The sequence below is a fragment of the Stenella coeruleoalba genome (assembly GCF_951394435.1).
Source record: "Stenella coeruleoalba genome assembly, chromosome: 12".
Lineage (NCBI taxonomy): Eukaryota > Metazoa > Chordata > Mammalia > Artiodactyla > Delphinidae > Stenella > Stenella coeruleoalba.
In genome coordinates, this window is record NC_137158.1 from 44,763,503 (window position 1) to 44,790,605 (window position 27,103).

Consider the following 27,103-nt stretch of genomic DNA (forward strand, 5'->3'; position numbering starts at 1 on the left):
TGTCGTACTCCTTTGCCCCTCACTAGCAGATGATCTCTTTAAAAAGTCACTGATTTTTATTTTTATCAAAGTAATTCAAATATATGGTTTTGAAAAGTCAAATAGTTCCAGAAAGCACAGTGAAAACCAGCATCACTGCCGTACACCTCCACACAAAGTCCTACTTCCTAAGGCAAATATTTGCAAAAATGTCTTAGCCATTTTGTCTGACTTCTACCCCTATATTTCCAATTAATATGATTCTACATCATCTACTGACTTCCAATTATATTTTTCTCTTTTACAGATAAAAGATATTTTCATATCTTTTACACTAAAGATATTTAGTGTAAATATTTTTATTTTTTCTCCTTTACACTAAACCAACCCCTTTACACTAATAATCACTTCCCATTCCCACCATCTTCCCAGTAAATGTTTACAGAAGTTTTTGGTTAAATTCCTGAATGGAGGTACTTCGTTATAACTGCATAATTACCGTTTGCTGCTGAGCCAAGTAGTGTAATATGATTATGTTTCCATTTCTGTAGTATTTTTATTATTTCTCGAAGTTAATAATTGTCTCAATTTTTCATTGACTTAGGCTTCTATATACCTACACCTAATTTGTCTCAAAAGGGTAAACATAACACATAGAGTATTTCATAATACTATTTTCCACATGGTCAAATGCATCAGATAGTCTCACCGTTCCATATTTTTTCCTGGAAATTTCTCCCTCTGAGACCTCTTTCACCCACTCTACAGTCTGGACTGCTCTTCCAAACCCACTGCATAGCTGTATAGCTGACAACCTAGAACTTTCCTTTACCACTCTCCTGTGATGGCTCCTTTGTTTCTACAATCCTGTAGTTCCTATCTGTTCCTTTCTTCTTCTATTGCTTTCTTCCCTTGTGATTTTATGACTTTCTTTAGTGTTGTGTTCAGATTCCTTTCTCATTATCTTTTGTGTATCAACTGCTTTGTGGTTAAGTACTTTAAGACAAGCAAACGAATCTCCTTCGTATATAATATAGTCACTTCTCAAACTGTTGCCTTTTCACTGGGCCCCAGGATGAGCAAGTCCATACCTGAGCCCCTCAAAAGGAGTATCTCAGATGCCCACAGCCCTCCAGATCCCCTGGATGTCAACCCTGTTGGTTTCTAAAGCCAGATATTTTGGGGACCTCATCTCTTCATTCAGGTCCCAAGAGTTGGAGTACCCAATGTGAGGCACAAACTCCTCATGCTCAGGGAGATGCTCCAGACCTGTGAGATCCCTCCCTGTTCTGGGTTATTGTGCCAGGGGTAGGGTTTGGGGAGAGACTACATCTCTGCCCCTCCTACCTGTCTCATTGTGGCTTTTTTATCTCTTGCTGTGGAGGGAACTGTTCAACTAGTATACAGTTCTCTTTCAGCAGGAGTTATTCCATAGATAGCTGTAGATTTGGTATGTCCATGAGAGGAAGTGAGTTCAAGGTCTTCCTATGCTGCCATCTTGGACCCTCTTCTAATCGAATGTTAGATATTAAGAGGACAAAACTAGTATGTAAGCAGTGCTTAATTTAGGAGGGAAAGGATATAATATGTTTTTGCCAGTCATAGATGTAATGCTGGAAACTATTAAAAAGTTTCCAGCTCTCCTGAAAAGAAATAACCTCCACTTTGTGCCTTACTTACTTCAAGCACAATTTTTAAAATAATGTTTCTCTGGTTACAAAAACAGGACATGTTTATGTTTATTGTGGAAATTTTGGAAACATGAAATTACAGAAAGGCTCGAGGGAAAAAATGAAAATCAACTGCAACTCTACTACTTAAGTAATTCCTGCTGTGATTTTGGTTTATATCCTTTCTGTCTTTTCGTGTACATTTCTGTCTACAGAGGTGTGACTTTTTTATCAATACATAGCTACTATTTTTATGCCATTAAGATATTATTTTAAGGCACAGTATCCAGTCATGGCTACATCATAATTTACTTAATCTCCTGCTGTTGGATTTTATTGTCTGTTTTAATTTTTCTCTCTTGGTTTTTGGTCAACATGACCAGCAATTTTTTAATGTGATCCTGGACATCATACATAAAAAATTATTTGAAACTCTGGACAATGTCATCTTTCTCCAGAGAGGATTTACTTTTGCTTCGGACAGTGAATTAAGGTAAAGGATTATCACTTTAACCTAATTGATTAAAGTTGATTGAAATGGCTCAAAACTGGGATTTTTTCCCCCCCTTGTGAGAGCTAGCCAGTTAGCCCATACTCCTAGCGTGTAACTGTTTGGGAGCCCCAGTTGAAAGCCTTGGGTATTTACAAGTAACTCCTCTTTAGTGAGCTCTCAAATCTAGCTTGGGTCACCCCAGCCCCATAAGACCACCCCAAATTCTGCTGAGCCTCGAATCCTCTCAAATACCACTTTCTGCAAAACTTCTAGCCTCTCAGCCTTCACCTATGCTTCTAACTGGTAAATGCCTTAAGATGAAAAGTGGTGCCCAAATGGGGTTCATCTCTTAGTGCTCTTCTCTCTCCAGAATTCTGCCCCTCAAGCCCTTGCTACCATGGTAGCTCCTCAATGTCTTCAAACAGATTTTGTTGTTCTTGTTAGTTTATCTCAGTTTTCTCAGTGTGTAGAGTTGGTTTAAAAGTAAATAGTCTGCTATGGCCACAAAAGGAAGAACTTCATTCTGTTCTCAGTAATTAATTTCTCCTTTCACCTTTATTAATTTCTTTAATGTATTTTCTTGTTATGGTTTGTTTTATCAAAGTTTTTCTTAGTGAGTTGAATATTTGACCTGTTAACTTTCTTTTCTTTATTTCTTCGAACAATGTAAAATGTAAATTCATTTTGAGCTTGTTAAATAAATATCCATGAGTGGTGACCAGCAAGACCATAGAAACTGATGCAGTACCCCAAAATTTATCTAGTAAATATTTGATGATTTTTCTCCTTGGTATCCATTAACCACTTCCCACTTTTTAATAGCACTCGGATTTGGTTTATGTATCTCCTATTCTCCCTCCAGCTAAATTACTTTGGGGGAAATTGATCCTACTCCATCTCCAATTTTAGGTCCTGGATTAGTTTAAATCAAATGACATATTTTATTCCCCTAGCCACAATAATTGGTTCAGTTGTGCACATATGCTCTAATCAAATTCAATAAGAGTCATCTCAATATCTTGCTTGGAATCCTAAGATAAGGATACTCTTTTTCTCTCCTTTTTATGAGTGAGAAAACTCAAACCTTGTTTTCTCCTGGTATTCATCTTGCAACCACAAGAGAAGCCTTTCAAGGAGTAACACGATACGTGCATGGAGTTGGATAGAGCTGGAACAGTCACAGAGCAATAACCTGGAGTCCTGATTAAACCATGCTGGAAGCCCACCTTCCAGCTGGACTTTTAAGTTACTGAGCCAAAAAATTCCCTTTATTATTTAAGCTAGTTTGAATTTAATTGACTTTTCTCTCCCTTATAGCCAAATGCATTTTAACTAATACACTTTGTACCTAACAAACACTCTGTAGTGATGGTGACATTAAAGCAAAGCAAAACAAACACACAAACAAAACAAAATCAAAACTAAATTTATGGTTTTAAGACCACATTCACTTGCCCATTAAATAAAAATATAAGCCACTCATTCTTAGCATCTAGAATATTAATTGCTTTGTTCCTCACTATATCCCTAGCACCTAGTCTAGTGCCTGCCAGTTTTCAATAAATATTCCATAAGTACCTATTGAATAAGTGAACAGTTATGGATTTGAATGATGTTTTCTAAAGATATTCCCATAGATTTTCAGATAGTGGAAGAAAAACATTTTCTCAGTGTGTAAAGTGTCTCAACCCCATGCCCAGGAAGGACTCTTAGCACTCAGAGGTCTCATTTAAATGAAATGCTTTGTTCCTAATACTTCCCAGGTTCAAAGGTTATGTGCATAAACAATAAGTATAAATCCCAAATACTTATAACGATAAATTTCATGACGTAGGTTTTTATAGAATATCAACTAATGGGAATAGCAGCAATGTGTAAACAAAACATAACCAAGCTATAGGACTTCTGGTTCTCTAATTTATAAATATGTTAAATGAATGATTCTGAGATAACTTCCTGCTCTGAAAATAGTATGAGTTTATGATGCTAGAGCTGTTGTCTCATCATTAAAGGGATCAAATCTATTCACACCTCTTTCCTGTCCTGATGGCTTCTGTGGTACTTCCACTAGCTCGGTAATCATATTCGGACTGCAAAAACTTAATGGTCTGGGATGTGCATGTCCAAGGACCAGGAGCATTTCAGGAGGGGACCTAAGCTCAGATGATTAAAGACAGCATGAATCAGTCCTCCATCTTTTGTGAGTCCTCACCCAAGCAAGGACTCACAAAAGATCTCTTCAGTGAGAACTGGGGATGGCAAGCACAATGGGCAATGTCAATCCAATCAGACCCACTCCAAGTTAGAGCAACGAGTCAAATGAAGGTGGGAATTGGGGTTGTGGGAAAGGAGGGAAGTGATTGTAAACTTAGAGGCAAACATATTCCATGTTGTTATATTTTGCCAGTAGAGGAGGATTTGAGTCTATGCCAGGCTGGTAATAGCAAATGCTTGGCCCTCAAAGTGTTTCCTATCCCGACATCTGCCATCGGAGAAGAGGCAGCAGCCAGCAAGGGGCTGTGGGGACTTAGAGTTTAATGCACTGGATGGGGGAAGAGTGGCAAGGGTCCTGGGTGGTAACCCAGGTGGCAGCCAAGTGGCAACTTGCATGCCAGATGGGCGAGTGTCACATGCTGCCCTCTGGCATATACAAAACCCATTTTAGGGAATTAAGGAAGCCCCGCCCTTCTCAAATGGACATATGGTGCCAAAGAGGAAAGTATGAAATTCTACTCTGTGGAAACTGATGAATAAAACCAAATATTTCTTTCTTACTTAGAGAGGAACTGTAAATAAATGAAAGTATCAATTATGATTTTCTAATAAAGAAGACAAAATTTTCCATTGTAACCTGAAGAAAGAGAAAACTGTCTAAATGAGTCCATTCTACAAGAAGGCTATGCCCAGCTTCCCTTTACAATCTACCTCCTTTCTCAGCATTAATTTTCTCCCATCTTTAATCTGTCAGCCCATCTCAGTTCTAAACTTTCTCCATAAGGTATTCACCACTGTGGGGTAGCTTTTCCAACGTACCCACATTCTTATATGCATGTTAATGGATCCCTTCAAATAGGAAATCACTACTTTAAAGCTACAAGACACTTTTAAGACCAAGACAGTTGAAAAGATGCCATTGTAAGTTAATACAACAGACAAACAGAATCTGGAAAGAATTCTCTTCAAATGTATCTGGACATGAAGAAGGAAGTGGGTCAGAAAATTATGACCCCTGCATATTTAGCCTAATATACATCCTCATTCCAGACAACTAATTGTGAGCTATTGAAAATGAAAGTCTTTTAAAAAGAATAGCATAAAAAGACATTCTCATAGCTTCTTCTCTGAAGATTCCATAAATAGATTGAAAATAATCTCCAGAGGACTTTTGCAACAGCTTGTGGACTGCTAGCAGTAATTAACAGAATCTAAATATAATGTAATCCAACACTGTTACCTTTTCTTATTTTTCCTAAAAATTGTGATTATTTCTTGTTAGCTTCCTTGGCTCAGAAGATATATTTAAATTGCCCTACTTCTTCTCCCTGTACATCAAAGAGGAAAAAAAATACAGCCTAGTGAGGCAGAAAGGAAAACATTTCTATAAGCATATAATCTTACTTTAAAACTGGCAAAGCAAATAGAAGTAACTAAAAATATTATATATTTGATTGCCATATTCATTACCTCCATGACATAATATGTGGTAGTGGCAGTAATCAGCTCTTTATTTCTTACTGTATGTAAAAAAGTTCAAGCATAAATCCTATAAAAGAAGGGGATTGTACTTAGAAAGAATTATCTTCCTTTAGGGGATTCTAAAATGCTGGAAGAGAAAACGAGGAAGGTTATACAATTTTCTTCTTCATGAGATTATAAAGAAGAAAGCAACAATTTTTAAGGATAGTTTATCAATATTTCCTAGAGAAATAAAGGTATGAATGCTCTTGTATCCCGTAAACTCACTAATGGCATGACACTATCTTTTCTTTGGGGTGATGGGAACACCCTTTGTTATAGAAAAATTTTGCCTAGTAATAGTTCATAAATGCTCTAGACTAAATTCCTAATTTTCTTTGTTTCTTTTTATTTATATGTAAATTTATTTATTTATTTTTGGCTGCGTTGGTCTTTGTTGCTGCGTGCGGGCTTTCTCTAGTTGCAGCGAGCGGGGGCTACTCTTTATTGTGGTGCCCCGGCTTCTCATTGCGATGACTTCTCTTGTTGCAGAGCACGGGCTCTAGGCACGCGGGTTTCAGTAGTTGTGGTACACGGGCTTAGTTGCTCCGCAGCATGTGGGATCTTCCCAGACCAGGGCTTGAACCCATGTGCTCTGCATTGGCAGGCAGATTCTTAACCACTGCGCCACCAGGGAAGTCCCTTTCTTTGTTCTTCTGAGTAACAAGATGATTCTGAAAATTATTCCAATGGTAATCAATAAATGAGGTTACTAAATAAATGAGGTTCAGAAAGCAATTAGGTTTCCAAGCTACTAGTGAATATGTGTATAAAGTACAAATTCTATGGGGCCCCCTTTAGAGCACATTTTTTGTTTCACTGTGATATCTAAAAAATACACATGTAATTTTAGAACGTTTGTGCATGTGAATGTGTGTGTTCAAAACCAACATTGAAGTTAATAAGGGGTTTTTATCCAGATACTGTTCTAATAGGTATCTGTATTAGTTTGCTAGGTAAGGTACCACAAACTGGGTGGCTTAAACAACAGAAAATTATTGTCTCACAGATCTGGAAGCTGGAAGTCCAATATCAAGGTGTTGGCAGGGTTGGTTCCTTCTGAGGGCAGACAGGAAGAATCTGTTCCATGCCTCTTGCCTAAATTCTGGTGGTTTGCTGGCAGTCTTTGGAATTTCTTGGCTCAGAGATGCATTACCCCAATCTAGATCACTACCTTCCTCTTCACATGGCATTTTCCCTGTGTGCATGTCTGTGTTCAAATTTCCCCTTTCTATAAAGACATCAATCATATTGGATTAGGGCCCACCATAAAGACCTTATTTTAATTTGATTACCTTTTTAAAGACCCTATCTCCAAATAGCATCACATTCTGAGGTACTAGGGTTAGGATACCAACATATTCTTTAGGGGGACACAGTTGAACCAATAGCATATCCCCTAAAAGAATAATTACACTGATAGAGTAAAAGATAAAAAACAAGCAAGAACCAAACTAGACGTCTGGTTTGTTATTTTATTAAACAAAGACTAGTTCTCTATAATACCAGAATACATCGACATTTTAATTCTATCCTCAGACTGAGCTAGTTCATTGCCTAGTGTTTTGGAGGCAAACTACCCACTGGTTAATTTTTTTTAATTCAATTTTCCTAAAGTGGAACAGACGGTGTATAGATATACGAAAAAACCTAAAACTGCCATACCACTGGAATGACTCAGAGCTATAATCACAGGTCACATAGGCACAGCATTTTGTTCTTGTGATAAATATCATGTGAACACCACAAAGAAAACCCTTAAAATTATTTTACTGCTGTATGTAGATCACCTGAAACAGTAGAAACGTTTTTCAAGTTTTACATTAAAAGTCAACTTTTTTTGAAATAATGAAAATAGAAAATATTATATCTAAAGGGGACTTCAAAATTGTCTAGTCCAATTAGAGACCTGAAAACTGTGTGTCTGAGACAGTAAGTGACTTATCTAAGGTAATCTAGCAAGTTAGGGTAGAGCCAGGAAAATAATCTGAGTCTTGGCTTCCCCTCCAGGTTAATGATATTCCGTATCACCATCGCATCACCTTTGTCTGGGAATCACCTCTTATACTCAGCATTAGGCTCTTAATGATCACATAGAGCCTAGAAATAAGGTTAGAATCTGTCACAAATGTCATGAGCTATTTCTCTACAGGTCAGAACTATAATCACCCTCAAGCACTCACACAAAAACTGTGTTGTCTTAGAGCTTTACGTAAAGTGTAGTATGTAATTTTATTATTGTAGTTGTCTGCTTTCTCCTTTAAATCTTTTGTTCTCCCTAGATTATGGTTATAATTGCTGAGTTTTCAAATCTAAAAATCAGGACACATGTTCTAATAGGAAATGTGTATATCTCAATACATTTGCACATAATGATTACTCATTTAGTATTATTTCAAAATGACCCTTTTATGAAAGTTTCAAATTGGTTTGAATACTCATGTACATACGCATATTACATTTACATTCACGATGGGTATGACAATGGAACCATAGGATGGAATTTTTAAACCAGAATTGCCCTAGATTAGTGGTGGGGTGGGGATAAAGGGTTCTTAGGACACCATGCTTACAGCAAACAAAAGAAAAGTAGAAAAGTTTGAAGGCGGGGAGAAGTGAGAATGATTGTAATGAGGGCCCTATGAAACAATGGTTTCTTCAGAAGTAACAGATGACAAAACTACTTAGATGAATAACAAGAAGCCTTTTTTGTTTAAGGTTAAATATACCTTCTGACTAGGGCACAGCAAGGGAGGCACCTAGGATGTAACATTTGAGAAAATACTCTTAACTCACTCTAATGCTGGACTGAGTGCCTTTTTTTTTTCTTAATTATTATTGGAGTATAATTGCTTTACAATGTTGTGTTCACTTCGGCCACACAACGAAGTGAATCAGCCATATGCATTCGCACATCCCCTCCCTCTTGGACCTCCCTCCCCCCCGTCCCACCCAACTAGGTCATCACAGAGCACCGAGCTGAACTCCCTGTGCTATACAGCAGGTTCCCACTAGCTATCTATTTTACACATGGTAGTGTATCTATTTGATAGATCTATCTATCAAACCTAATCTCCCAGTTCATCCCACCCTCCCTTCCTTAAATATTACATCCTAGGTGCCTCCCTCTCCTTACCCTAGTCCCAGGCCTGCCTCTCCTATCCCTCAATGGTTCTTGAGAGAATCATCACATTAAGCTTAAGTTCTTAGCAATATATAGTCAAGCAGCACGCCTCATCCCTGGTACTGCTAGGTGACTCCCCCAATGACTGCACAGTATTGCTGGCACATGATATGGAGACATGTCTTCCCCTTTGGGTGGAAGCTGCCTGTGATATCCAGAGTCAGGCTCCAACAGCACTATTATACTACTTGCACCTGCCAGCTTCCTCCCCTCTCTGATTGGTCCAGAGTGATCACCTGACACACACCCAAGCTGGGCCCATCAAAATCCACCTTCAGTGAATCTGAAATTTAGGTTCAGAGGCTTGAGGTCACCAGAATGTGGGCATACTTATGACCAAAGCAGTCTACATATTCCTGCAGCCCGGGTGCTGGCCCTTGCCTTCTAGTCTTAGCTGTTCACCATTTAGAGGTGAACCTAAAGGCTCAGAACCTTTCCAGTAAATCCTCCTTTGGGCAGAAATATGCCATTAATTTGTAACTCAATTCCTTGTAACTCCTAAAGCAGAAACAGACACAGACTCTCCTCCAAGGCAGGAACTGTGCTAGGTGCTAGTGTACTGAAGACAAACATAATACAATCTCCCCCTTTGCAAATCTCACAGAGCATCAGTGGTAAATGTGGCATTACTTCCACTTATCTGATTATTCCATAATTAATATACATGAGTCCATGTCTTTTTTCCAGTGAGAAATTCCCTTGGTGTTGTTTGAGGCTAGAAATTCTGAGAAGACATAAAGCTATGTGGTTTTATGTAGTAAATATAGGCCTTATAGGGTATAATCTACCAATAAAATGTTTCCTTTCAGGTATCATTTGATCCTAGTAAATTTTAAATATCAATTAGAGACATTTTGGAGAAAAAAATACTTTTTAGAGAAAAAAACGTTACAGAAAAAATACCATAACCATAAGGTTCCCAGATAATTAACAAGGAAGGAAAGAAGGAAAGCATTTTAACAGCAGAACTAATATTAAGTGGAATTTTTTTCACACTTTGAAAAATACGTTTTGCTTTAAACACGCAACATCTTAGCAGCTGGAAACCTGTTATGTGTTTAAATGGCCCCCACATGTGTTTATCATACAATAGCACAGTGGTCTGTGATGCGATCCCTGGGGTGTATGGTCAGTCTTTTGCCTCATTGAACTCCACGCTGGAGGTCATGGGAAAGGGGGTTCTTGTTTGAGTTTTCTCCTCCCCAGTTCCACATTTCCTCCACCAACTACCGGCGTATAAACAAACCCCAGTTCAAAAGGTGACGGACTCCGCTGACCTAATCCACTCTGAAGAGCCAGCCCCATCCGCACATCCGCTGGATTAGAGCAGCATGCCCAGCTCTCCCAGACTTCCCCTAAGGAAGGGCACAGCCTGCCGCCTCCAGGCCAGGTTCATCTGCTGGACCTGTCTTTTGCACTCTTCCTCCCCTGGGGAGAGAGATGCTCAGCACAGACTGGGGCAAAGAGAACTGTGAGGCGGAGATGCTGATTCTTCCTCAATGAGCTGAAGTTCTCCAGATGGCAGCCAGTGCTCGTCATGCAAATTCTTGGCAGCAGGGATCCTGTCAAGTGGCTACTGCTGCTTATTGTTACCACCACGCCCCCACCCCTTCCACACAAATGCAGAAGAAATACCATCTGTCTACTGTGGGGCTGAGGGTACTTTCCAAGCCCCAGAGTCGGTGCCACTTAGCAGCCCTGTGCTGTACGCGCAGCCTAAACAGGAGTTGCCTCAAGATGGCATCCAGTCTCGAGAATCCCTGAGCCAGGGAGGGCCAGCCCAGCTGGCAATCCCCCTCCTCCCCGGCCTGCCCCCCCACCCCCACCCCAGCCTGGCTCCACGTGGGGCATTTTGCTAGCAGATTCCTCATAAGATATTTGTGTAACAAAAATAGCAAAACTGGTTCTGTTTATCCCCTTGGATTCTGGGAACAAGATGAACTGAATTAGCAACATGTCTCTATCACTAGTGAGAGATGTAATAACAGAAAGCACACTCCGGAAGTGAAAAGCACAGGAAGTGTAAAGGATACCTAGCACATTGAAATGATTTCTTGTTTGCTTTTCCTTCTCTCTCACAAGCATCATCTGATTAATATCAATCTCTCCTTAGACATAAAAGTTTTATGTACAAATGAAAGCTGTCACTCAGAAGATTCTGAGCTCCAGAGAAAGTTCAATACTTTGTCCATCCTTGAGTCCTGGGACCAAATTCATAGCCATGACTTTTTTTTTTTTTTTTTTTTTTTGCGGTACGCGGGCCTCTCACTGTTGTGGCCTCTCCCCCTGTGGAGCACAGGCTCCCGACGCGCAGGCTCAGCAGCCATGGCTTACGGGCCCAGCCGCTCTGCGGCATGTGGGATCCTCCCTGATGGGGGCACGAACCCGTGTCCCCTGCATCGGCAGGCGGATTCTCAACCACTGCGCCACCAGGGAAGCCCCCTAACCATGACTTTTTTATTCTCTTCTCATTATGTAGGAAATTTTATCCCATTCCACATTCTTTTTCTTTTTTTTTCTCTTTTTCCTAAGCAATACCAGCCTAGTACAAACTAGTTTTTTTTGTTTTTAATTTTTACAGTTAAACTTTGCACAACTTGGTTGTGATATTTGGCTTCTTCTATTAGCAGTTTACTCTATGATTCCAGTATCTTATTAGGTGTGATTTGGCGAGTGGGAGGCTTATTTTAACTACATACAGTGTAAAGAATGTAGACTTTTAAAACAGATAAATACGAATTCTAATCCTAATTATGCCGCTTACCAGCTCTGTGACCTTAGGCAAGTCATTTATCTCTTGATGCCTCAGCTTCTTCCATTTTAAAATAAGCATATAAAAACCTGCCTCTACGTGAGAAAAGTCAGTATAGTTCCTAAAATTTAGTTCAAATACAAAAGTTCTAGAAGGCAAAAGTATAAGTATGTTCTATGAAAACATTACACTTGAAGAGAAGTTAAAAATACCAGAGAAACTTGCATGAGATACGAAACTGATTTGAATTTTTAGAAATTACTTCATCCTACAAATATATACATTGTGTACCTGTCAAGCTTGGGATATGGCATCTTGATTTAGACCAGAGTTCAGAGCAATTCATAGGATGAGTCTCTAAGGCAATGTAACTTCCAGGCACTCTGCTAGGCACTTTGCACATAGCCCACAAAACATTACTTTGGGATGAGTCCTTGGCCTCTCTTTCCCCAAGGCCTATGTTCTATTACAACATCATGCTGTGAAAATGAAGGCTGACTATTACAGCGGGCTGAGCAGAGCTTTATGGTATTTCATCAAATCTGTGATATCGCATCTTGTAAAACATCCCGTTATTTTACATACCACTAAGACTGACTAAAAAGCTGCAAATTAAATGATTACCCTTACTTTTTTCTCTCTTAGAATTTTAATTTTATACATACTAAAAGAGCACATTTAGATTTATTCCAGATCATATATTCCTCTTATGCTTCTATAAAAGGGAAAACATAAGCAAAAAGTAGGTTAAGGCATTTGAAAAACTTTTGCGTAGTTCAGGCTCAACTCTCTTAAATCATGTTTTGTCGGAGAATTGTTAGTGCCTATGTTTTCCGCACAATGGCGTCATCTGTACCATCGAGAGCCTTGGTGAGGCAGAATTTCTTACAAGACAGCTCTATCGTCATGTCCAGAATTTTCTTCCAAGCCACTGACACTAATTCTGCTGGTTCTTATGCATGTGTGCAAACAACATCCACAATAGGGGTGCTACCTAGCCAAGAACAATTGACAAACATCCAATTTCAGCGATAAAAATATGAAAAAAGGTACATCTTAGAATCAGTGAGGTGCAGTACTTACTGAATGAGCTATAATTCACTAGGTAGAACTACTTTACTACTTCACAGAAGTTGGTACCAACTTTAGAGCATGAGAAGATAGTTTTCTATTGTATTGCATTTTGTCCCATCTTTTCTTTTCTTTTTTTCCCTTTCTTCCTCTAGAATTATTGTTTCGTCCCTGACTCTCTGAAATTCCATGAAATGGAAACCTGACCACAGAGGCCAAGCCAAATAGGGACTTATTTTTGTCACATAACCCGGAAGTCTCGAGGCGGAAGGGCTAGAGCCGGTGCCACCATGATGCCACCAGAGACCCATCCTGCTGTCTTTCTCTCTGCCCTGCTTCAAATGCTGTCACATCCTCATGGTTGCAAGATGAACGATGCATTATGGCCACACTCCCAGGAGGAATTGGGGAAAAACAAAGGGTAAAAGACATCATGGAAGTGTCAGTCCTTTCCCACCAGTAGATTTCTTCTTATGGTAAAAACTGGTTATATGACCAACTCTATTTACAAAAGAGTCTAAGGAGAGAAATGTTTTTTAACTGGGAACATAACTTCTCTGATTATATTGGGGTTCTTTAAGTAAGAAAGAAGAGAAAGATGGCTATTGGTAGGAAACTAGCTCTCCCTGCTACACTTCTGGCCTGAAAAGTTTAAAAGTATAATGTAGTATGGTTGTCACATGGAAGGCTACAGTTTTTACTTTATTTAGCCTAAGAAACTGGGTAGAATTTTATTGGGAATTAAACACTTCTCCTAGCTAATGTGACTAGTATATTGTATGTCCCTGTCTTCATAAAAGGCACTAGCTGTACAGTAAAAACAAAATGCTTAACAAGAATTAAAGTATCATAATATTATAGTAGTTTCCTAAGCCAGAGCAATGTTTTACACATAACAAGAATTTAATGAATGTGTATAGAATAAATTAGTATTTTCATCACTTTTTGACAGATTAATTTTGGGTTTATTTTTTTCTACCTCAGATGAGGGGGGAAAAAAAGACCCTATGAAAGTGATATAATAATAATCCCCTACATGTACATTTAACCCCAAATACATTCTGTCACATTCCAATGTCAACTTTTAAAAGTGAAATTATAAAAAGTATTTATATATTAATCATAAGTTGGTACAATCATTTCTCTAGCAAAGCAAACAGCATGTCCACTGACGTTACAGTTCAAACTCGCATAAAAGTTTTACTCTGAAATGTTTGTAGTTTGCCCTTCACCTGTCTCACCCTCACTTCTTCCCAGCGTTCTGCTCTGCTTACTAGTTCTTCTCCTGACTCTTTCACCCTTCTCTGTACTTGGACTTTACTATAGTTCCAGGAAATCATTACCCCAATATCACGGTTACTTGTTATTCTTTATACCAAGAAGGATAAAATACTGTAAGATTTCCCTCATAACAACTACAGGCTATCCTTTCTTCCTTCTCTCTCCATCTCCAATTGTCTCCATTTTCTGGATGCTGCTTCCATAAAGTACATTCAGAAAATGCACTTTGCTATAATCCTTGTACCCTTCTCTGGGAAGATGCTGTCTCTACAACCCTAGAGTTCTACACAGTTTTAATCAGGAATTATTACGTAGGCTATTCCACTGACATCTGTTTTGTACCAATTCTTCGAATTCTTACAGATAATTGCCAGTTATGTTATTCTAACCTTTGGGTCCATTAATGTCTATCTTACAATTACTATTGAGATCTGATAGATCTTACTGTGGCACATTCCCGTAGTTTTCCTTTGTTTTTGCTGTTTTATAACCCTTTTGAGGTCCTTTATGTTTACACTGACCCTACACAATCTATATTACTTTTTATCTGTACTAGATGCTAGGCTGCTAGGAATAGGGGACTGTGTCTAAATAGTCCTGTATCCCTACAACACAGCAGAGTATTTCATATAGAAATGCACAATAAATGTGTGTGGGGTGAATGAATAATTCTTCTACCCAGGTTTTCTATAATTCCCCCTTCCTATTTCAAAAAAAAAAAAAAGGAAATCTTTTTAAGTAATGTGTCCATTTCACTAGCCACTTGACACGAGCAGGTCGAATCTGAGGAATGCCCTCTTAATTGTTCCTGTGTTCAGACACATCAAACTTGAAAAACATCCAAGTTGGTGTGCCTAGAATCTCTCTCACCCTTGGCAAACATTGTGAGCTGCCTTCCTGTTTGCAGTGTTGTTTCATTAGGTCACGAAAAAGTCCCCATAAGAAGGCTGGCACACCCCATTAGTAGAATTACACTCAACTACGGTTCAAAAAAGATTGGCAGCAAAAAAGTATGTTTGTTTAATATTACTCTGTTTTCTAAAATTTGGTTTGCTTACTTTCTACTTCCTATGTTTTCATTTCTCAATTTTCTTTTTTATGTTCTGATCATCACAGTATACTCCAAGAATTTTCACTGGCCCTTTAAAATTCATACATTCGACAAACATTTATTAAGCCACCTCTTAATGGCAGAAAATGCACCCTCCCCCCAACCCTGCTACTCATGCTCCATCCAGCCCCTACTATCCCCCAAACTGGTCTGTCTCTTGAACTGATGCTAAATATGTTTGTCCCTGTGTGATTGTTCTGTTGGAGTTGTTACCCCCGAAAGGAGAGGGTGGTCTCTTTATTAAATGGAAATTATATAGATCATAATACTGAAAATTATGACTTCAAAGGCAGAATTTAGAGAGTGGATAAACTGGATTCCTTTCACTTCTGCAGCCACATTCTCTTGACCCTAGAATCTAGATATTCTTGAACATATTATGGGGTGGTAGGAGAAAGATGGCCATTGTCATATTAAAGTCAGAATGAGAATTCCTCAAAGATACTAGCCACTTTGAGTGGTATTAAGGGACAAGCCCATGTCCACTCACTTCAGAAAAAGCTAAGGAGAGTGCAATGCTCCCTGAGGCCAACAAGGAAATGGCAATTGTGATTAGTGAGATCTCAAAGGAAAGGGCCATTCATGGTCCTCCCTCTACCAGCATTTGTCCCCTACTGCCAAACTTGCAATCTAATAACTTGCAATTATTAAGAGAGCCAAGAGGGTTCCTGTAGAGTATTTTGTGTGCTGCTCATTTTGCTGGGGTACAAGGATAGAAAAATGAACAACTCTGAACAGTAAAAGCTTACATTCTAGGAGGGCATGTAGCCCATGAAACAAGCAATTATAACAGAGTGTCATACATGACATGATAATACTACAGAAAAAGTAAGTGTCTTTCTTTGATATCTTGAAGATTAATTTTTTGTCTCTCCTTTTTAAGGTTCTCTACTTTGCTTTCTTTGTTGTTCTACAACAACCACAGAATTTAAAACTTTAAATATTGCCATGTTTTATAGTATAATAAACCTATGTTTGCCATGTGAAATACACTATGGTTTGCTAGGGAGTCCTCAAAGCCATAGGATGAAATGATTCATTTCCTTAAAACTTAAATTCTACTAATGTTTAGGGTAATGGCATTAGTATTAAAATAATCACTGAAATATGGAGTAGGATGTAAAATTAATAGTCAATTTTTTTAAGTCATTGAAGAATTCAAAGACACTCTGTGCTTAAAACAAGGGGATTTGATTTTATCCCCAGACCCTCAGGAGTAATGGATGCCTAGTGAAATATTTTTAAAAGCCCTGATTAAAAATTCTAAGCAATATCAGCCCACAAGCCACCATCCTTTTTCTTAAAACTATAAATTGTCCATAAATACCAAGGAATACAATAACATATATGAAAGGTATAAATAATAACAATACAACAAAACACTGCAGTACCATTCACACTCTCGTGTATCCTATCCTGTCCCGCCGAACACCATCCTGAAATTTTTTATTCATCACTCTGTTTTTTTGTTCAACATTTTTATGACATATACATGTACCCCTAAGCATATATTGTTTTTGCATGGGTTGCATGGTTGAAATGTTTTATAAAGGTACTCACACTGTATTTATCCTGTTGAAATAGATTTTTTTCACACACATTGATACTTGTGTCTATTGATTATTTTATATATATATTTTGTAGCTATTGTTTATTGACTTTCACAGCTGTATAACTGACATGGCATGAAAAAGATAAAAAATATTTATCTATTCTCATGTCAATGAACATTCAGGTTGTTTCCAAACATTAACTTTTACATACACTGCTCTGCTGGGAACATTATCGTACATGTGTCCTGGTGCACATGGGTAGAAATTACTCTATTTATCTAGGAGTAATTTTCTGGGTCATAGGATGTGAACATTTTTACTCTACAAAATAGTGCCAAATCATTTTCCAAACTATTTATACTATTTCCTGTCCGAAATACATGAGTTCTTATTGCTTCATATCCTTTACAACATTCATTGCCTGACTTTTTAATTTTTGCCAATCTTAGGAGCTGAAATGGTATTTGATTCAGAGTTCAACTGGCACTTCCTCAGTGTCTTATAAGGTTGAGCCTTTTTTCATGTCTATGGACCTCTGAGTTTCCTCTTCCCAAAAATGACTCTTTCCATATTTCTACTGAGTTGCTTATCTTTTTCTTATGGATGTTCAGGAGTTTTGTGGTCTATAACCCATTGTGGCTAAACATGCTACGTAGACAATCAGTCCGTACTTGGCTTTTCATGTTATTTATGTTTCTAATGAAAGTAGTGCTTAATCACAATGTATTCTAGTTATCAATCTTTTTACTGTGGTTTGCACTTTGGGGTTCTTACCTAAAAAATCCTTCCCTATTTCTAAGTAGGAGTAGAGGTAAGCAATTGTTTCTCCTTTGAGGAGCAAATATCATAACAAATAGATAGAAGCTCTGATGTCTGATTTTCATTTAACAGACTAGCCTGGGTAACCAACACTCTCTATAAAAAAACTGAACCCTCAAAGTTAATAGACTGCTTCTTAGGTGTGGTAAATTACAGAAGCAATCACAAATTCCTCCCTCCCCTATATGTGCTCTTCTTTACAATGTGATATTGCTGCCTCCGCCATCATGAGATGGTGTCTATCTTTCTACTCCTTGCATTATGGGGATGGCCATGTGACTTGCCTTGTCAATGGGACTTCAGCAAATATATGCAATCAGAGGCTTGAAAATTGCTTATCCTGTGAAGCTTGCTCCTTTGTTGCTTTATGCACCTCTGAGATACCTATAAAAAGAAGCCTGGGCCAGCCTATCAGGGGATGAGAGACCATGTGAATCAGAAACAGGTCATCTTAGTGAGACCATCGTAGATCATGCAGCCCCAGTTAAGCCAGCCAGACCAGAAAAAGCACTCAACAAACGAACGTGAGGAATAAAAACTACTTGTTGTTTCAAACAACTAAGCTTGGGATAGTTTGCTGGGCAGCAAAAGCTAACTTATACATTAGTACACAAGACTCACTTCCATTTCCCCTAATTACTTTCTTTGTTTACGGTATGGGGTCAGAGACTGCTAGTGCCAAGATTCATCCGCTCCTTTCAGTATTAGAAGTTCCACCTTTATCTGGACACGTGGCCAGCTATGGACTACATTTTCCAGCCATCTTGTAGCTATCCAAGGCTAAGTGACCAGATTTAGGCCAACAGAATGTGAGTAGTAGTGACAAGTACAACCTCAGGGTTGTCTCCTTAAATACAATACTGTTTGCATTGGACTCTCTCCTTTCCCCTCCCCTACTTTTTGGACTGAATGTAGGTATAGCGTAGCTCACCTTTAACTAAACAAAAAAGGAAATACTTTAAGGGTTATTGTTTACCCACCCTAAACTACTCACCTGCTTTTGAACCCTTCTGTGAAAATAGCAACTTAGCCTTAACTGAACTAATAAACTTACCAAGAGTCAGTTGTGTTTACATTTAAACTTATTTATGACAGATGTATGTTATTGTAATTACATGATTCTTCAAAATATTACTTCACCCAATAAAATAGAAACGTAAAATAAAAAGAAGTTATTGTCTCTATAAAAACTAACTTGTATACTTTGGAACAATTTAGTAAAGATGAGTCACTAAAAATTAGGTGTGAATGAGACATCTGGGAATGATGGGCATAAAAGCATCAAAATCTAAAGCATTCTTCCCTCAAGGTGCTTCACAAAATGTCCTTAAATTCTCCTTTTACTTAAAAAAATTGAACATTATAAGAATGATATGTGTGAGATTTATAGAAAAAAAGATAGTTCTGAGTTCTATCAGTAAACATGTATTTAAAGAAAAGACTTTGATGCAAGATTATAATCTAGCAAAAAAAGTAAATTAATATGTTTTAGGATAGTATAGAAAGTCTAAAGATCTTTTTTTTAATTTCCTGCTTTAGTTGTTTTTTCATGTTTTTTTAATGAACCAAACAAATATTGGTCCCAATTACATTGGCTAAGAAGGCCTCTAACGATATAATCCCTTCAAGCATGAGTTGATATGCCAGGGTGAAGTGAAGTAGGACCAGGGTTGGGACAAAAATAGAAGTGGTGAAGATGATAGCAACCCAAAGACAGGATGCTCCTTCCAAAGGGGAGCTGCTGCTTGGCTCCATCAAATTGTTGTCATGTGGAATCTGACCAGAATTTTCACGTCTTTCCATTTTGGGGGAAGCTAGAAATGGGTGTGTGTGTGTGTGTGTGTGTGTGTGTGTGTGTGTGTGAGAAATCTGTGGGCTTTAAATGTCAGCAACTGTGGTAGAGACTGCTAGCCATCTATCAGAGTACATTCTCCTCCTCAGCTAGACCACATTTCCCAAGATCCTCTGCTTTCTGCTGGGGCCACATGACTGGGTTCCAGCCAATGGCAAATATGCAGAAATGATTGATGTCTTTTCTTTCCAGGCCTGGAGTATAAAATGTCAAGAGATATTTTCCCTTTCCAATGCCTGGGATGTTGATAACCAGAGCATCCATGTACTGCACATATTAAAAATGATAGACTCGTCGTCATCCTGGTTCCCTGAAAGACGGCATGAACAGAGTCCTCCCTCCACCTCCCAACCTGAGACACAGGAACATCCATTCTGGATGGAGTGAAAAATAAACTTCACTTATGGTAGAGACACAGCATTTGAATCTATTGGTTATACTGGTTTAGTTGATACTAACCAGTATAGCTACCAACTTCATTTTAAAATGTTATTGAAGTATAGTTGATTTACAATGTTGAGTTAGTTTCAGGTGTACAGCAAAGTGAAAAAGAATATATATATTCTTTTTTCAGATTCTTTTCCCTTATAGGTTATTCCAAAACATTCAGTATAATTCCCTGTGCTATACAGTACGTCCTTGTTGGTTATCTACTTTATATATAGTAGTGTGTATATGTTAATCCCAAACTCCTGATTTATCCCTCTGCCCCATTCCCCTTTACAACATTGTAAATCAACTATACTTTACTTTTTTTTAAGTTATTCAGTTCAGTCCTCTGAGTCCCCATCTTGAAACCTGCCTTTAAGGATCTTCTTACTTTCATCTCCCCTTTCAGAAAGTGCAGGGGGATTCTTACTGTTTTTCTTCCTTCTGAGTTGCTCTCTCCTTGCTTAGTCCTTTTTGAAGAAGATGATAAACTAATAATTACTTCTTTCTTTCTTTTTTGTCATTTCCCCTTCCTCCGTTCTATCCCTTTCTCTTCTTTTATTCTGCCCTAATCTTCAGCTATTCCTTTCAGCTTTTCCTTTAGCGTCCCTCTTTTTGAAACTCTCATGTGTAAGTGTAAAAAGGTGTTTGTGTGTCCAAACTCATTACGTCAGTATTCCCACAGTTTTGATTTTCCTGAAGCCTCCGTTTTTTTTTTTTTCATTGAGTTTTTCATGACCACACCCTGACCTCACAGTCCTCAGCACTAACAAATATCTTTAAATCAGTGGACCTGGAAGAGAAAGTGTTCTATCATGATGGGGTTGGGAGGAAAATGAAGTGGCAGTAATCACACGCTGACAGTTACACGAGGCCCCCTATCTTCCCATTGGCTCAATTTGGACTCCAGAGCCCTCTCTCACGACCAAACACCGCAGATGACAACCCTAAGGCACAGAAGAAGACTCTTCTCCAAAGTCCCACCACTCACCAACAGAGAACCCCAGGTTTTGTAAGTCACAGTACAAAACTTGTTCCAATAAACCAAACATGTTCTCTGAATTTCCAACTGCCTTCATATACTAGGCATCCACATCTTACAAAAACTTCACAACATATCTAATTAGAATCTTCCACAGAACCTGCTCTCTTGAAATACCCTCATTTTCGGTAGATGTCTCCTACAAAACAAATATATTGATGCTCTAATCTAACATTTGGGTGCTCTAGCTATAATAGTTTCAAATTCCTGAATATTTAAAAATACCTCATGTTTTACATTTTCTAGACACAATATCCAAATATTTGATAGCATTTTTCATTTCTATTCCAATGTTTTAGTTGTTATGTAGATAATCTTAAATATTTTCATTTGGGAAAAGCCATGTAGACCTCTATTTCTCTGCATATTTAATATATACGTTAGAGCTGACCTTTTTTTTTAGAGTACTACATTGAGATTCATGAAACAGAAATTGAGATCTCAAAATGCTCCCATCACCTATTCTTATCTCCTCAGGGAAATGTAAACAGCTTGGTCCCCCAAGAAATATTTTCAAAGTACTAGTCACCTTTTGTTTTGAAACAGCATAAAATAGTATATATCACCTCCTTCTCTAAAAGGGTATAGCAAATGGTAGAAAAGAAATAAGGCAACTCCATGAGGTTACTAAACCACTGAAGCAAGGAAGCTCATGAAAGAATAATTTGAAGTTAAAATTTGGCTAGAATACTATCCCTCACATTTCTTCAATACTAAGGTGATGTATATGTATACAAAGTAAAACAGAATTGTAGCAATTATCTAGATAATTTAGGCTAAGGCCCACTTTCACAGATAATAATCCACACAATTATAGTCTCTTTTTGGTTTGGCTGGAATTATTCAGGCAGCTGCCTCAATTTTTTCCTTCACTTTCCCTGTATAGGGACATTTCAAAGTAAAAGGAAAACCCATAGTTGGAATTTTAAATGCAAAGTTCCACATTTTATTCAAAACATGAAACTTGTGAGACTGGAGAGAGAAGTCATTTCAAGAGGGAGATCATTCCACAATGACCAAAACCAAATCTGTTCATAGTATCCCACTAAAAGAATGAGTTAGTTGAATCTTCTCATTCACTATGCCCTGTTTTTATCCAACTTTCCAAAGTTAGGCAAACACTATGGATGGCAGTAGTTTAAATAGTTTATTTAATTCTTATTTTAGAAAATCCTCTATATAGTAGATACAATTCCATCTATTTTGCAGATACAGTCAAGAATTTTTAAAAGATAAGAAATTTGCCCAACAACGTGAAGAACCAAATTGTTCTCTTGCTATCAAGCCCAAAAGTCTATCCACTGCAGAGACACAGATGAGAAAATTCTCTAATCAGGGAATTGAAAAGTAACAACTTCTGGTGGTTTCTTTTTTAGTGTAAATCCTCTAAAAGACAGGAAATCTTCTCTACATTAGTAATATCAAAAACATTCGGAAACTTCCTCTTCCTTAATCTCTGTCCCTCAACATCTTGCTAATAAAATTAGAAGACTTAATTACTTCTGAAAGTCAACTGACTTGACTTAGCAAACCAAAGGGAAATTAAGGGGAAAAAAAAGGAAAAAATAATCAAATCATTTCTGAGAATCTTTTACTTCACAAAATCAATTAAATCCGACAGGTTGTTTTGGTTTTTCCCATTTTGTGCTAGGCAGAGATAAATCACATCATCATGTAACACAAGGAGCCTAGCGTTTGAATGGGTTCTTTGAATTAGGAACTTAATAAAGGCCTAATCCTTACTTTGAAATATACTGTACATAGTTGTCTAAATAGTTAAATTAAGGATAGGTACATGCCAGGTAAATTCCAACTTATGTGGAGATAAGATCCCAGAGGGGTTCTGACACTTACATCTAGGAATTGGTTTCTCACCCAGGGTTGGTCTTGTGATCCTATTAATCAGGAAGCAGATCAGGATGACTTGGAAAGCATTACCCAATCACAGAGGTCCGATTCCATTCTTATAGAATTTAATTCCTCTAGGATATGGTTTGGACATAAATGCGTTTTGAAATTTTTCCATATATGATTTAATGTCTATCTTGGTTAAGAACTACTGAGTGTTGTATCGACCTGAATTTTCTACAGCAGTCAGTATCTTCCATGACTCTGATCAAGATATCCCTCTTTTTCATCATAAGTGTGTTGCTTGTTCTTTTTTTTTTTTTAAACACTGCTTCTACATCAGCCCCTCATCTACCTTGGCCACTTCTGTATAGGATTGCATCAGCATTGCAATTACTCCCGCATGCATAGTGGAAGGGAGGCGTAGAAAGCCTGCTATAGGCTAGGCTTTCAGCTAGGTCTCCACCATCAGGGGCTCAGAGTCTGTGGGTTCTCTGCATGGCCTGTATTTGTCAAGGTTCAGTCAGTGCCACATCCCAATCCCCTTCAGTTCTGATGAGTCGTTTGTTCCTTTCATATGTCTACCAGGTCCTCCATTCATGCCTGTCCTATACTGATCACTGTGATGCCCAGGAGGGACTCCAATACACAGCAGACATTTATATTATTACTAAAACTAAAACCATTGCCTGGGCAGCTGAACTTTAAAACTCAATTTGTTCTTTCTAATAATGCCGTATCAGGCAAGATGTTCTATGAGGGTATAATGGAAATTTTGTTATGACCATGGGGAACAAGCGTTGTCCATCATACTTTAAAATGTTTGTAAACATCTCTGCAGCCCTGTTTTATGGAACAGAGCTGTGGGTTTCCAGATTTCCATTTATTTGTGTGCTTGAGATTTAGAACTGGGAGTTTGTTCTGTTTTGTTAGAACATGTTGCCCTAACCCACCACCTGTGGATCAGCCCACCTTTAAACAGAGGAAAAGTACCCACATTTTAAAAATTTCTATGAAAGGACATCAACCCTATCCTCCAGTTTGTTGATATGCAAAACATTTAGATTGACCCTTAATAAACTCAGGAGACATCTGCACTCTACATTCTTTCCAGAGTGCAAGCCCAGATATTCTGCCATTTAATTCTTATGAAGAACTTATTTACAAATCAGAGTGGTAACCCTAATGGAAGATTATCTGAAGGACATGGACTCCCATCATTAATATGAATATGTTTTTCCTTGGATCAAGCCAGACCTTGAGAGGCTGCATGTTTGCACTTCACTGTTTACTTCCTTGTAGGATTTCTAGTACTGAGTTGCACTTCAGATTGTGTCATGAGCTACATACTTGGCTTCTTCTGACAACGACAAAAGTCAGCAATTCTCTCAGGTTAGCTACAGTAATAAGCGTAAGCCCATGTCCTGCAGGAAAAGCAGAAGCACAGTAGAGTCAGGCCCCAGGGAAACCTGCTGTCTTTCAGAAACCACTGCAGAACCAGCAATGGGCTCTCCCACCCCAGCTCAGCAGCAGGAGTTTATTGATGACATCATTTCTTTCCACAGGAAATCACCACCTCATCCCTTGCTCTGTGTGTCCCTTTCACTTTGTGCCTATTTATTGTCTCAGCTGCCTCTTGGCCTTTGCAACCTAACTTTTCTCCCTGTGCCCTTTGGTTCCTGCTCACACTTCCAAATAATTGCCTCCCTCTGTGTATCTCTTAACTTCAAATGTTCCAAAAGAAAACATCCAATTGTTTCCTCTCAACTTCGATCACCCTTTCTGAACAAACCTTTTTTGTCAGATGGCCTTGTAAGGCCACTGGCCAGTCTGTAAACATTAGTTCCTCTTGAGTCAAGTGCCCCTCCCATCCCCAGGCCAATTAGCAGTGGCCATAATGTTTATAATTGGGAGGTTTGGGTTACTCTGGGGGTGTGTGTGTGTGTGTGTGTGTGTGTGTGTGTGTGTGTGTGTGTGTGTGTGTGTGTGTGTGTGTGTGTTAGAAGGGAAGCTACATGGTACAGAGTGCGGTTACTTGTAGTCAAGTCAACTATGGCTACTTTCCTTTCTTTAGAGATCTGTGGCCGTTGTAAGTACTTTGAATCTTTGTCTTATTTTGCACTGAGGAACAGTACCCAAAGTATTTATAACAGCCATGATATTGCATTTATTTTAGGAATGTTGTTGAGAATGTACCACGGCGTGACACTATATACATACGCTCTGTTTCACAGATCCAGTAGGGAGATTTCTGCTCTATCTCCATACAAGTAAAAGCGTGGCTTACCATTAGTTTTTGCTGGCTCTGCTCTTAGGTATACCATGAATTTTGTAAACAATACTCTTTGGACTGGCTGCTAAAAAAATTCAAGGTCAAATTTGGATCACTTCTGGCAACAATACAGGATTTTCTGGTCTGTTTCTAGAGCACACCGTACCCATACTTTCATCTTATTTTCTTTTCCTGTCTTGATTTCATTTCACCTGTTCAACCTCTTTTCTCTTTTCTCATATGTAATTATTTAAGCCATATCAAATCTTAATTTCAGAAGAGATGACATATAAAAGAAAAACTGTAATTATCTATTGACATAATTATCCATTTCGCTAAACAATGAATTTTTCAAGAAAAGCAAAAATATTGTCTTCTATGTGTGAATAGAATTTAGTCTAGTTCCAGTCCACAATAGACACTTATTAAAAGTTTGTTGAATGAATGAGTGGTTTAATGATTTTTACCAAAATATTGGACAATGATAAACTTCACACTGCAGATATTGAATAAAACGTGCATTTGGAAATAGGACTATTTTAAGTAAACTGGCATACTTTTGATACAATCTTGGTAACGATATTGTCATATCTCAAATTCTGATTCATCAGAGCTACAATATCTCTTTTCTTTTCATGAAACAACACTACTATAGATACTAATAGCATGAAAGTGAGATTCATATAAGTTCATGAAGTTTATAAGAAAAGAAAAGGAAGTACAGGGAAGACCAAAGCCAATACTTTAAAAGCACATTGCAAATTCTTTTAGTAATCATTTTGGCATTACCATTCATCATTGTGACCTGACTCTGAATGAAGTTGTATTTTCGTGTTAGTGTCCTTTGAAATATGTAATTCCATAAGCATTCCATTGTGATGAAAGCTCTTGTGTCCATCCAAACAGAGAAAACACTGTATCACAAGTTACTCAGGGCAAGTTTTTGGCAACTACTTAAAGGGGACAAATAAGAGGAATTTAATATAATTCAATCAAAGACTGGGTAATACACATGAGAGAAAAGCAAGGCTGGACCGACAATTAGTAAAGTCAGCATTATTCCTGAATGCAGCACTTTACAGTGTTTTAGAACTAGGTAGAAGGAATGCATTGTGCTAACTTGATACAACAGCTAATTGATATGTGTGACTACTTAAATCAAAGTAAAAACTTAGCTGTACCAGGCATTACGAAATCTGCCATGAGGGTGTCACTTCATGTTTCTGGAAGGATAAACAGCCAGCTGGGATTTCTTGTCATTGGTCACGGAAGCCCAGGAATGCCATCGGTGTCCTAGGGCCCGCTCCTGTGTGCGTCCTCAGCGCTTTCAACACGTCATTGGGGATAACGCTGCCCCACGTTCAAAGGCTGCCTGGAGAGGAGAGCAAGCCTTTCCCATCGCACTTCTCCAGTGGCCCAGCTCTAAACGCCTTGGGATACTCAGAGATAAAAGCCCTTGACCTTTTTACCTAAGGCTGAAGTGCATGATCACAGGAACTGATAGTCTGTGAACAACCCAGGTTCCTCCTGGAAGCAAATCCTCTTGGTTAAAGATTCTTATTCACAACCTTCTAAAAGGGAAGCATCATTGAGGGTGCAATTTGGACTCATAAAACTCTGCATTAATTATATACTGACTCTGCACTATTAAAACAAAGCCCTTTGACTAGCGGCCATCAGATACCTTTCAGAGGAGGGAGTCTCGGCTGTTATTCTTACAGCGCCCGTGAAAGAGCACTGATCCTCTCTCTGGTGGTGGCTTTTGTTTCCAGCCCTTCTTTTTCAATGGTTGTCATGGAATCAACTTATTAACATATGAAAAGCCATACACAACACTTTTCCCTTTACCCCCATCTCACCCACAACCAAAGCCTGTTGCTAAAGACTTAGTCCTTAATATTCATGTAAAGGAGGGTGGGGTGTGAGAACAGAAATAAAATGGTGGGTGAAAAAACAAAGATGTTTTCAACTTGCATCCTCGGGAGCAAAAATGGTTGATTTTCTTAGTTTGA